The sequence below is a fragment of the Caloenas nicobarica genome, chromosome 6 (assembly GCF_036013445.1).
Source record: "Caloenas nicobarica isolate bCalNic1 chromosome 6, bCalNic1.hap1, whole genome shotgun sequence".
NCBI lineage: Eukaryota > Metazoa > Chordata > Aves > Columbiformes > Columbidae > Caloenas > Caloenas nicobarica.
The window spans coordinates 9,454,275-9,467,157 of record NC_088250.1 but is presented as its reverse complement, the minus strand read 5'-3'; the positions used below and the strand labels follow the sequence as shown (position 1 = coordinate 9,467,157).

The following is a 12,883-nucleotide window of genomic DNA, read 5'->3' as shown; positions in this document are numbered from 1 at the left end:
TGTTTGTTTTTTAAATCATTGTGTACCTTCCTCTGGCAAATACTGTCATGCGCTTTGGTGAAACAGATACCTCTGTGGCTGAATTCAGTATTAATAGTGACTTCTAGAGCAGTTCACTGTGGCAACACCTGCCAGCCAGAGCAGAGTCCCAGACACTGTTAGAATAAAGCTGCCCACCTTGCACTTTGCACCTGCCTCCTTTCTCTTTTGATCAGTGCATGATATCTAAGCCATTCTCATCAGTCATGATCATTTAGCTATTTTGCTTAAATGAAGTTTGCTGTTAGTTTTTTTGCCTGGATGGTTAATTTTATAGTTGTTGTCTGAAACGCATCATTTTGTTTGGGATTGGTGACAGACTGTGATCTGAATCCCTGTTAACTTTGGAAGAGAATTAATTTTTCCAAAATATTTCTTTGAGGTGATAGCAATGATCCTGAAATGATCAAAACATTTATGATGTGTGGCTCCTCTAGCTCTCCTGGCCACACTGCTCTTGAAAACCGGTGTGGAAGTGGTGGGGAATGTGCTGGGTTCTGCCACCACTGGCACTCTCTTCTCTCACGGATCAGCTTCCTTCCATCTTTCCTGAAAGAGTATCTCAACAGCGTTCCTGCTCCCTGTCTCAGTTTTTACTGTGGGAAATCCTGAATATTCTTCTCTTGTTCAGTATCAGCTACTGCTATACCATCTGCTTATGTCGTTCCTGTGTGTTCGTTAGACAAACCCTAGAGGCTGAGGTAGCAGAAAGCGTGGGACCATCTTATGTCAAGGAGGAACACAGGAATTCTCAAGGTGTCCTAATTCTTTCTCAGCCACATGTGTGTATCTGTATATTTGACAGGCATAACCTGCCTCTCAGTATTTTGAAACACTGTGGTGTAGAACAAAGAATATTTAACAGTAACAAGAATTGTGAGGGAAATACTATAGCAATACTATAACACTGTCTTTACATGAGTATTTACAAAGAGCCTCATGCTCTATTGTGACCTATAATGATTAACAGGAAGCTGAAAGACTGTGTGCTGATAATCTTCCAGATAAGCATGTTATTTTGATAAAGAGTATTATAGTTGGCATTAAACTCTAGACTAAAATAATTGGTTGACATTCTCAATGATTGAATTAGTAAAAATGGAAACATCCAGTGCAGCATTGATTAAACCGAGTGAGGAATATAATTTCAGAAGCTGTAATTGCAATTATATAATTTAACCCTGTATGTACTGGAAAACTACTGAAAAGACTGAGTAGTTGGTGCTGAATTCTACAAGTTACAGTTACCACATTGGCTGGCTGGCAAAGAAATGCTGTATTTCAGCCAAATGTAGCACCAAATAACTGTTTTCTTAGTGTCTGCACACTAAGAAATGAAACTATTCCATCCTAAGCTAGCTAATTAAGGTGTTTTGAGTGACATTTTTTTTGTTAAATCTTTTTGTTAAAAGTTGCATGTTTTTTGAGGGGAAGAAAGGTTTTTATAGAAACATTAGAATTCTCTACAGTATTTTCCTTGGAAAGATTTTGGAGATTGAGCATGGAGTGTTTGGACAAAAGTGCAACATCAGTTCCAGAGTGGCCAGCAGTCAGCCTGATGGTTACACCTGGCCAGAGATGCTTTGCAGCCAGGCGAAGATTTGTTGGAAAAGTCTGGTTTCTTAAGTCTGAAATGGCCAAATGGAAGACTGATTGCTGACAGAATCCTACATGGATTATATACTTATTTATGTGTATATGTATACATAATGTCCTAAGGTCAAAGGCGTGCAGATCCCATTCTTTGTCAGAAGACTTGTCTATAGGGTCGGACTCTGTGGGTGCAGTGCTGTAATGGTGAAAGATCCCGAGATATTCATTCCTTTTTCTGCTTAGGGTATAGGTCAGTTCAAGTAGGCTCCCAAGTCACTTCAGTGGGTTTGTGACAGTCATGTCTCAGGCTGCTTGGTGCCCAAAGGAGTTTTGAAAGAACATGAAATTCCAGTTACGCAATGTCGTGTAGAGAAAATACAGAACAAATTTTCCTGTTAGATCAGAGAGCCGTCCAGGCAGTGTGTCCAAAAATTAACAGGTATTTTAGGGAAAGAGTATTGTATGAGCAAGAAGGGAAAAAAAAAAAAAAAAAAAAGAGTAATACATTTATACAAATTGCATAAATCCTCATTAAGCTCTGTGAAACTGATTAAATCTGAGTTATTTACTATGCCATGCTTCCGAAACTGTAGTTAATAGTTTTTTGTTAAGCGGGCAACGTTTAAAGCCAGAACTCTATTTTGATAGAGTTCAGAGGCCATGATTAGCAGTTTTTCTATGGAACATCACTGCCAGTTTGGCACCCAAAACGTGGCCATTTGTTGGAGGCTGCTGTACTGGGACACCAGCTCTCTGGAGAATTTGGCAGATAGTCACATTGCCCTGATAGAAACTTCTGCAGTTGTGGTCATGTCAGGACTTAAAAGAGAACGCTTTCAACAGTGTATAAATTGTGCGGTTTTCCAAATTGGTTCTCTGCCTATGGGAAGTTTGAGAAGGTTTGAGGAAGATCCATATAGCTGCTTTTGAACTGAAGACTTAGAAAAATCCATCTTTCCTCCTAAAATTTAATGTTACCAGCCCTTTTACTCCCATGTCCCCATAACACAACTAACATTGTAGAGAAAAATGTTTCAAATGTTTCTTTTCCACTGAGAGCTAAACTTTCAAGTCAAAACATGTGCCTGTGCTTGTAAGGATGTTTTTTTACAGGCTACTGTGTGTCTTCCAATTCTCTTCAAAGTCTCTGAGTGCAGTAAAAGATACATGTGAACATCTGGGAAAGCAGATTCAAGGGAAACCCAGGTGAGACTGCACCGAAGAGGCAAAGTACTTTCCCCAGTTTTTGAATGTTACCAGGATTTGTGGTGACCCTGCTGAATTGTTGGATTCCTAATGGCCATACAGATCTAGGCTTGGGGTGGGCAAAAAGTGGTGGAGGGAGCCCCATTGCAACCAAAGTGCCTCCATCTGGTCATCAGGGCAGGGCTGTCTAAGTCAGCCTGGCCCTTTCCCTCTGTCTTGTGGATAATCATGGAGAAGATATTATGCATCTGCATAATTAGTGTAAAGATGAAAAATCAAACCACTAAAATTTTTCCAGTAGTTCATGTTTTTCATCAGCAATTAGGGCAAAGCAATGCCATTTCATACAGTAGAATTCACACCAGGAATGGTGACCTGTTCTCGAATGTTGGCATGTAATAGGAAATCTAAGCATGGCCTAAGTAGCATTTGAAATAAGTTTTGCACATACTTTGCACAGCATTTTCACTGCTTGGCAAATCACCTATGCTAATTAAGTATAAAGTAGAACGAAATTTGCTCCCTTATGTGTGTGTATAGATGCGCTCGCATGCAAATAAGATTAAGATCATCATTTACCTGTGTTTGTATCTGCCATGCTGTGTTTGTATCATGTCTGCAGGTTAAGAAGTCATTACAGAGGTTACCAAGTTTCCTTAAAACAAAAAAGTGGGTTTGGAATTACAGTTTCTATTAGGAAAACCTGAAAGACTACAAAAATATGCTTGAGAGCAACCGCCCAATTTTACATCCCCAAGCCAAAATGCAAACAGCATTTAGGTCATTCTTCCATTGATTTACTGAAGGACAAATAACGTCAGACAGTTTTTAAGCAAAAACAAAATTTCAATTTTGTTTACCTCCTCAGCAGTCCAGTTGCATGTCAGCTACCATTTAGCTGGGCCAATAATATTGATATTTGATGTCAGTTCTTATTCATTACTGCACCCAAATGATGCAAAAGTCAGATCTTTCAGATGTTTCTATGATGGCCAAAGAAAGCCAGGGATGTCTGACTGCATCTTACAGACACAAACAAGAAAAGAACAGAATACAAAATCAAAAACCTATCTGCTCTTATTGTTATTTATGTATTCAAAGTGTTCACCTCTTTGCATAACTCAAAGCCAGTTACTTACAAAGGTTACCTAGTAATATCAAACGTGTTCAATTATACATGCAAAAGGGCTAATAGGTTCTTCCTCTAGTTTATTTCTGTCTCCATGCATAAGAAATATAATTACAGAACTGAATTACATTTTACATACAGACTTTAGTATGGTAAGTTAACCATTTTCAGGCCATCGAACGTTGTTAGAAGTAAAAAAATAAATTTATTCTGTCTCTGTGTCATGGCAAAGAACAAAATCTGCATCAAAATACCCTCATTTCACTTGTTGGCCAAAAGCTCTCTCTGATAATAGTGAAATTCTCAGAAAACCGTGCTAGAATCCACTTCCACATCCATTCTCTGAAATATTAATGTTATTCCCTATTTTTGGAAGTAATTTTCCTGGAATGCTCACTCGCCTTGGCCAGGCACGCTGTTTAATCGCTTCTCATCATCTCTGATGCTTTTGGCATTCACAGACCCCTACATTTAGCGAGTGTGTGCCTGTTCTACGCATATAGACCAGATAAGATATTCTGAAAGCACTCTAGAAGAATGGGTTAGATCCATCTTTATTTTGATCAGTTTAAATATTCTTGCTATCCGACTCTGATATCAGAGTCTTAATACACCAAGCTGGATAATCAAGTAAGAATATGTCTGCTGGGTATCTTAGAAGCAAAAAAAAAAATTTCCTCCGGCTCTTTCTGTGAAGAAGCTCAAATATTTATGGAGTTACCTGACCATGTTCAGAAGGCGAAGGAAATTTGTGATGCATTGGTTGTATGGGGTGGCTCTCCTGAGGTGCTGTATTCCTGTGTCCTTGAGAAAAGAGACAGTTTCTTAGCAAAGGCACTTCAATGGGATGGAATAAAAATCCAAGCCTGATTTTAAGCGTCGCACCTTGTTTGTGTCATTCACTTTCCCATCATCATTGCCTGCTTCTTATCAGAGATCACTTGCAAAGAAAAACTTAGTAATAGGTGTCATACACCTTGGTAGGTCAATGACAGAGAAAAATCCTTTTTCTTTCATGCATAGTGGATGATGGTGACTGAGAAACCTTCAGTGTCTATGTTTAAATGCACTGACTGCCACTAGAGTTTGCCTCTGCACTTCTAAAATATGCAAAATGCAGTTTATTCACTTAGTTTGAAAGACATTTGGCTTCCTGGATTATTTTTGGATCAATTTCCCAGTTACAATTTCTTCTGGGGGAAAAAAAAAAAAGTTTTCTGTTAGTGTTGCAGTTTGTTTAATCAAGTCCCAAATTGCCTTTGGAGACTTGGAATTAACCAGCCTTTCTGTTCCTCCCAGTGTAATTTCTTTCTTTGTCAACATTACTAACTCTGAAAATAATCACAGGTCAAGGAAATCCACCTTTTGTTTTATGCCTTTGACACTTTGTATTATGAGAGGTGAGGTAAAAGCTCATTCTGTCACAGGACCTCTGTCCTCCAGCCTCAGGGTTTATATCTTTCATTTACTGCAGAGTTGATTTTTGAATTTTTTTTTAAACCCAGGAATCTCTTCTGGTGCTCTTTGTTGTCACCATGCAGGATACTCTCAGTACATCACAAAGTATCCTGTAACGATCACCCAAACAAATACGCAAAAGCTTAGACTCGAGAAGACCTTCTTTTGTTCATCTTACTGATGGTCGGATCTAAGAAAACATTTCAAACCCGTCAAGAACTTGAAAGCATGGAATCTTAGTGTAACATTGATCATTGCTGAAAAAGCTGCTGCCTCCCATTCCCTTTTCTTGCTTTGCCACGGATAAAAGGGAATGTAGATTTTCCCAAAAATGATATTGGTAGAGACATCAGTTTCAGCCTTCTCTGTCACCAGGCACTTACAAGATGGACATCTGCCAGAGTGCAGGTATCACCTTGAGGGCTCGTGTTCTGTCAGAGGTGCTGTGTTCCTGCTGGTCCTTCCTTTCAGTCCCCTCTTTGCTGGATCCCCGTAGTCCTGCATGGTCTCGGGGCCGAGAGTGCCAGACATACCTCAGGTTAACGTGGTGCCTACTAACCCTTGAAAGATCCGCAGCAGAAACTGATCTTAGCTGACCATACAGTATTTTATGTTTTCAGACTTTATATTTACAAATACAAGCAGATTGTTATGTCCATTTGCTCATAAGTATAGCTGAAAGAAGACGAGATTATCTCCTTTTAATGTGATTTTGTTTGCTTAGTTGTGTGTTCTGCAGGGAATGTGACCCTGTGTGTATACAAGGCACGAAGGGAGTGCTGCTTAGCATGTGAAACTGCTAGCAATGTTGAAGACTTCACCCTTCTTTCTTAGAGGAGAAGAATTAATTTATGTATCCTAAGGAATAAAGATTTTTTAAAATTGCATCTCCTGGCCAAACATGCCAGGCTTTCCTGTGGCAGATGTGCACTGGGGGTCCAGGCCCCAGCATAATTCATTTTTCATTTTAACAGCTGTTTTTTAAACTTGTTTTGCAAAACAAAATCAGAATACAAAGATCTGTCCAGATTATTTAGAAGTGAATTTCCCACCTGCAGTACAGTCAAACTTACCTCTCTATGTGATATTTCACAGGAAATTATGTTTTAAAATACATGAGAAAGCAGCATACCATCCCTGCCTTCTGTCCTGCGACACTCGCGTGTGACGGTCATTTTCTCGGTGAATTGTGAGACTTTTATCCTCGGTGCCGCTGTTAGCGCTGACTTGAACGGGAATGATTGCAGACGCTCGGTGCTGAGGTGTGAGGCCAGGGCTCCAGATGTGGCTGCTCACGCTGGATCTGCCCATCTCCAGTTCCCCCAGCACTCCCAGTTTGCTGTGGTCAGGTGTGGATGGGGGCTCGCGTTACATCAGCCAGGTTACCTGTTGAAATAGATGCCATCGGTTTGGGTTTGCATTGGTTATAAGCAAAGAGGTAACAGCTCTTCCAACAAAAAGCATGTTTGTGCAAAGTTAACTCTTCAGGAGGGCTTAAATGAAGTCTGGGTTAGAGAGGTGGGTTTTGTTTAGACCAGTGATTCGTGTTTGGTAAGAGGACTCTTGAACTGTTTGCCACTTATCAAATCAAGGCCAAATTAAGCAGGGTGCTTGAAACAGGGCTGTATATGTGGTTTTATATAACACAAAGTTGAATTTAATGTCAGTTTGTGGAAGAGTGAAATTAGGGCCAAATTTGGAAAGTTCTCTCTGTTGTGAAAGTGCAATTAATCTGCGTTTGGGTAAATATCACTGTTAGAAGGTACTTTAATATCAGAATGATTTAATCTGAAAATAATTGAAAATGCACAGCTGAAGTCCATCAGGGATAGGAATGCAGATTATTCTATTTCGATATTTAGCTGGTTTTTTGTGAGAAAGTTCTTGAAATACTGGCATGAGATTTGTTGAACTGATCATTCTTTCACCTGAAATACTTTGAAACTGGGAGAAACATTCAGACACTTACCAGAATTCAGAACTGGGCAAGCTTCTTTGAGTACATTTTATATATTGTTGATATTTCTTCTTTATGCATTTAGCTTCCCTTAAAAAATGCCCAAAGACAAGATAAAGATTCAAATATTAAGTTTAACATTTTCATTTTACATGTTCCTTTGATAGCTTCTGTTTAAAAAAAGTAGTTTACTGATACTTATTTTCTCTCAGTGACTTAGATGTTCTGCATTTTCAAATGGACAATTCCACATTTCAGCAATAGATTTATTGCCACTAAATACTAATTTATGAATTTATGAAAGTATGTACAACATCTATATTTTAACATTATTGTAATGGATACTACCCAGATTTTAAAAACTTATTTAGACTTTAAGGCACTGAATGACACTAAAATCCCTGTACACAAACATGGTGTACCATAGGAATTTGTTACACTTATTGCTCTCAGGAGTGTGTAATCAGGTAATGATGGCACATAACTGCACTTTAGCTGTGGTATCTCACAAAATACTGAGAAAAGCCAGTAATGGCAATTATCATTCACCTCCTCCTCTCACTGCACAGCTCCCAGAATTTAAAGGCATTTCTTTGGTGGTTTAGAAAGGAGAAAACAAAATTGATTATTTTAAAACTCTCAGCAAAATATATTGCTCTCTTTGCAGTACTGTTTCAAGTGCAATGTCAACTATGGCTAGCAGTGACTCTGCAGGGAGTGCAGTGATCTTGGGTTTCATATGCAAATTTATGCAAAGGGCTTTGCAAGCCTGGCATGTGTTGTTCTCCTCACACACCACAAGGCACTTCATGCTACTTGATGTGGCAAAGGGAAGAGAGATTCTCTCTGTTTCACACAGCAAGAGGAAAGCCTGCGGAGTGCATGTAAACAAACAAGAGAGCCATGATCCATCATTATTTTTGAAAGTCACTAGAAGTGGAGATTCTGCTACAGCAAAGTTCTGCCATTTCCATTGATTATTTTTAATGGAGCTCCTCCTTTGGAGGACACAAGGGGTGTTCTTTATGAGTCTCTGTATGCTCTGAAAGGATAAAATTAATAACCTAGAAGTAATACCATTTTGAGATACACTTCATCTTGATCAAAATCATCAGTGAGAAAATGAGGATAAGACATAAAAAAATTCTATCTTGATATCTTCAAGTTTCTTAGTATGCAATGGTCTGCATACCTGTTCAATTATCAGCACAGGCATCCATCCACATCTTTTTTCCACTTTCCAATATTTTTGTTTCTCCTCAATTTTCTAATAGCAATAGACTTTTGGTCACTGCTGACTAATATAAAAGAGTCATCTGTGTGCCTCTGCTCTGTCATAAATTTCCCTTCTGCTCCAAACTGCTCCTGAGGACTGTCTGGGTGTTTGTGTCCCTTTGCTGTGTTGTTTGCATTAACAGCACTTGCCCCTCAGCTGGAGCTTCTCCATATGCTGCTCTCTCCTTTGCATTTCCCACCAGGAATTGTCATCTCCAGCTACACACTGTTTCTGAGTCCCTGCACACAGCCCTGTTCCTCATGTTATACCTGAAGCTGGTCGGGTCCCAACATGTGCCAGCACTGATTGCAAAGTATTTTATCTTGGACCATAATTTAGAGTGGCTAATTTGAAGAACGCTGTATTTTTACAGCACTTCTGTTGAGCTAATGTTCTTTCACAATATATGACTGGCATGTCTGTGCTCTGGACTGCAACATCATGTGAAAGGAAAGCATTGACACGGAATTCCCGTTACGTTTGTAAAGCATGTTTTGTCTTACCACATTCGTTATGAACCTCAGCTGCTGAGGCACCTGAGGGAAAAAGAGCTGGCAAAAGGATTGGAGCCGGGACAGGAATGATCCTTGCTTCCCACAGGCATAAAACATCAGTTGTCCTGAGACATCTCCTTTGGGCTGGTGCGGTAGGTGCTGATATTGCCATGTAAGTGGGATTAAGAGAGAGTTTGGAACGGATTCTTGTAATTTTGAATCCGTAAAGTTTTTTTTTAGTAATAGATATATTATATTGTCTAATTGTTCAAATGCTCGCAGTGCACATAGAGCTGGACTAGAGGAGAAGGATACTTTGGGCCCAGAGCATGCATACTCATTACACTCCCAAAACCTGCACATTGAACCATAATATCAAGGGATTACAGCAGAGGAGTAATCAAAATAGATATGGCAAAAATAGCCAAATTCTTACAGGAAGTTGTACCAATTCTACACAGTGAAAAATTAGGAGTTGTTCGTTGACAGCTGCGTGTGAAGCTGGAGGGTTCTTCTGCAGGAACCAACAGTGAGGCTCTGAGAGATGATTCTTTCTGCATCTGTATCTTGGATTCACCTCACCTCCAGAAGAGCTGATGTCTCACCAGTTCGTGTCTATTCAAAGCTGTAAAAAGTGTCACATGGAGTAAAGACCAGACCTCAGTTGGTTGAGCTCTGGGTGTTCATTTGCTTTGAAACATAAATGGTCCTTTGTCACTTCGATCGTGATGCAAAGTTGAATCTATAAAAGGAAAAAGCTAGTAAAAAAGCAGGTGGGAAAACACTGGTGCTGCCTGTAAATAACCCTTAGTCACCCACTTTCCCCAACTCTTGCTGAAAATAATTATTAAAAATAGACCACTACACTTTCAAAATGGTCATCAGTACAGCTCTGTATTTTTGCCAGGCTAAGTAGTTCCATGTCTTTCTAAGAAGATGCTATTTTAATTTGAAACTGGGATGATTTAAGCCTGATATTTCAAAAATGGGTGGTGATTGATTAGTCATCAGTCTAATAATGGACTACATCTGCATTTTTTCCTCCATCTTTATCATATTTTACATAATTCATTTGGCTTAATTGGACATTAAAGTCTTTTTCCCTGTAATGACTACAGTAGATTCACCCACTCCTGCTTGGATTCTCTTGAGATCCGTCTGCCCTTGCTCGATGCTGCTCAAGGAGCCCAATTCCACCCCGTGGGATGAGGTGGCAGAGGGATGGGACTCTCTCTGTCATTCTTGCCCCCTTTTATTTTTTCTGAGTGTAGTTAGTTTTTGTGTTGCAACAAGGCCTGAGGTAGTAACTCTCATCAGGTTTCTGATGTGCTTCATGGTGTAAATGTGGGAGGTAATGATTCCTTCTCTTAAAAATATTCACTTTAATGCATATAAAATGGTGGTAGAGTTAAGTGACTTGGGATGTGTCCCACGAGGAGCATTTCAGAAATGCAGGTTATTGGAGTCTGTCTCAGTTTGAGGTAGCTGAAGCTATTCCTCATGTGGCCACTTTCTCTGCTGGCATTTAATGGCAAGGAGCTTCTACCACACTTTCTGTACAAAGAATAAACTCCTTTTGCTTAGTTCACAGACTGGTAACCAGATTGGTAAGACTCTAGTCCCTTAATATACACTTCATACTACTACATCTGTTTTGAAAACAAAGGACTTGCACTTCAGTGAACTTGACTGATTTGACTATGAACTTGTCATAGTGAAAATGAATTGCCTGTTCACTCACTATTTTGCATTTTTAAAATATTTGCAAAAGGTCGTGAAACAACTACTGACCTCCCTTCAGAATTAGACTTCGATGAGGATACTCCTGGGAGGAGTTTATTGCAGTCTAAATTAGATAAAGCCACTTGTTGCAGTTCATATATTATTGATCTTTCAGCAATAAATCTAGAGGTGTGCTCATAAGAAAAGAGACATAATTATTTAGAGTTTTATCCTTATTGCTAGTGTGAAACAGAAATTTTCAGAAAACGCTTGCCTAAAGTGTGCCTGGTGATTAGTCCCATTGTTAATCATTATTAATATTCACAAGGAAAATGTATATTTTTTTTTAAAAAAAGGAAAGTAGGAAATAGATTTTTAAAATTTCCTGGAAATGATTTAAATCTGTTAATTCCAGAGGTTATAATTATTTGTATTACAATTGTTTGCAATTTCCCATTGAGATGAAGTTGTATGTGGGGCTGAGCCAAACCCATTTTAATGGGAGATTGTCTGTAATACAAAGATGTTCATTAAGTCGGCAGGGAACGTAAAGAGTGGAGGGTGGAGCTGCAAAGGTAATTAAAGGACTTGCAAAGTCCTTTACGTGAAGCCTGGAACAGAACCAGTCTTTGAATCCAGACTAATTGAATCCTTGTATAAATTCTTTAATTACTTCAGCGTGCACACACAAAAAAAGTACCAACTTGATTGTATAGAATAGGAAGCAAGTCTTACAAGTTTTATGAATCATTCTACCTGCTCTTTGACTAGAGGAAGTAATAGAATGGAGCTGTGGCTGCTACAGCATAAAATGTGGTGTAAATGAAAATCAGTACAATGGGAATCTGCTTTTGCACATTTTCTCCTTGGATCTCATTGTCTCCTCCTTTTACATGTAGGAAAATCAGTCAATGCGTGGTGGTCCAGCTTGCTGTACAGCAAAATATGTCATCAAAAAGACATAATAAAAAAGACTTGAGTATGGCCCAAAACAAAAAGAAGAAAATGAAGAGCAAGGCAAAGGGCTCTTCCATGAATAACTAAAATAATAACTGTAAAAGGAATGAAAAAGCCAAAAGCTCACAGGAGAATTCAAAGCAATTCCACTTTAAAGCTTTTGAAAATGACCCATGCCCAGAGACAAATGGGTTTGTTTAACATATGACTTATCCCTTTTCTTTTTCTTTGAATGACATGTGGCTTCAAACTATCCTTCAGCTTGATTACATTCCTGGTTTATCACTTCCTATTGAAAAGTTGTTATCCCATATCTCCAGCTCACTTGATTTAGAAAAGATATGTAATCGAGATGACATCAAGGGAAGAAGCGGTGAAATGTAATATCTGGCTGATTAACAAAATGGTTTTGGTATGGTAGTAGTGTAGCAGCCGCCTAGGTATCAGTAATAATTAATGCATTTAATAATAAGTCTGTGGGCAGGAGTTTGGCGAGGCTGATAAAATGCCTGTTAAGACGTGTTGATGTGTTACGGTCAGAACCCTGTGTTCTCTTACTTCTGTTTGCAGATGAGGTCTCCTGTCTTTCCATGGAAGTCAGGCAAAATGTGCTACTGGGTGTTGCATGTTACGCACAATTTATTTATACCAGGCATCTGGGAGGAAATTGATTAAAAAGTCTGCAGAATTTGGCAGCAAGAACTGGTTGATCTTGCTACTGAGATAGATTGTAAACCCTTCAGAGCAGGACCACCTTCTCTAGCTTGTTTACACAGCACCTGGCGTGGTGGGGTGGTGATCCCAGAGGTTTCTCCAGCATGCCTTCTGTTCAAATAGCATCTGCAAGGATCAGGAGAGCTTGTCCTTTCTGATGTGGCCACAAAACACCTTGTGAAAGAGAATTTAAATAACAAGTTAGGGTGGTTCAAGGTATCTGGTACTGACTAACGATTTGACTGTGTGAATTCCTGTGAGGGGGCGCGGGAAGGTTTATTTACCCTTGTATTTCTTAGGCACCTGTAGTAGAAATGAAAGAAAATTAATGTGGCGGA

The 12,883-nt window shown here is 39.2% G+C and overlaps 1 protein-coding gene across 1 annotated transcript in view; it reads left to right on the top strand.

Moving 5' to 3' along the window:
* SPAG16 (sperm associated antigen 16) overlaps nucleotides 1-12,883 on the top strand; it is a 401,084-nt gene that overhangs the window by 277,420 nt on the left and 110,781 nt on the right. The gene's annotated exons all lie outside the window — the stretch shown is intronic.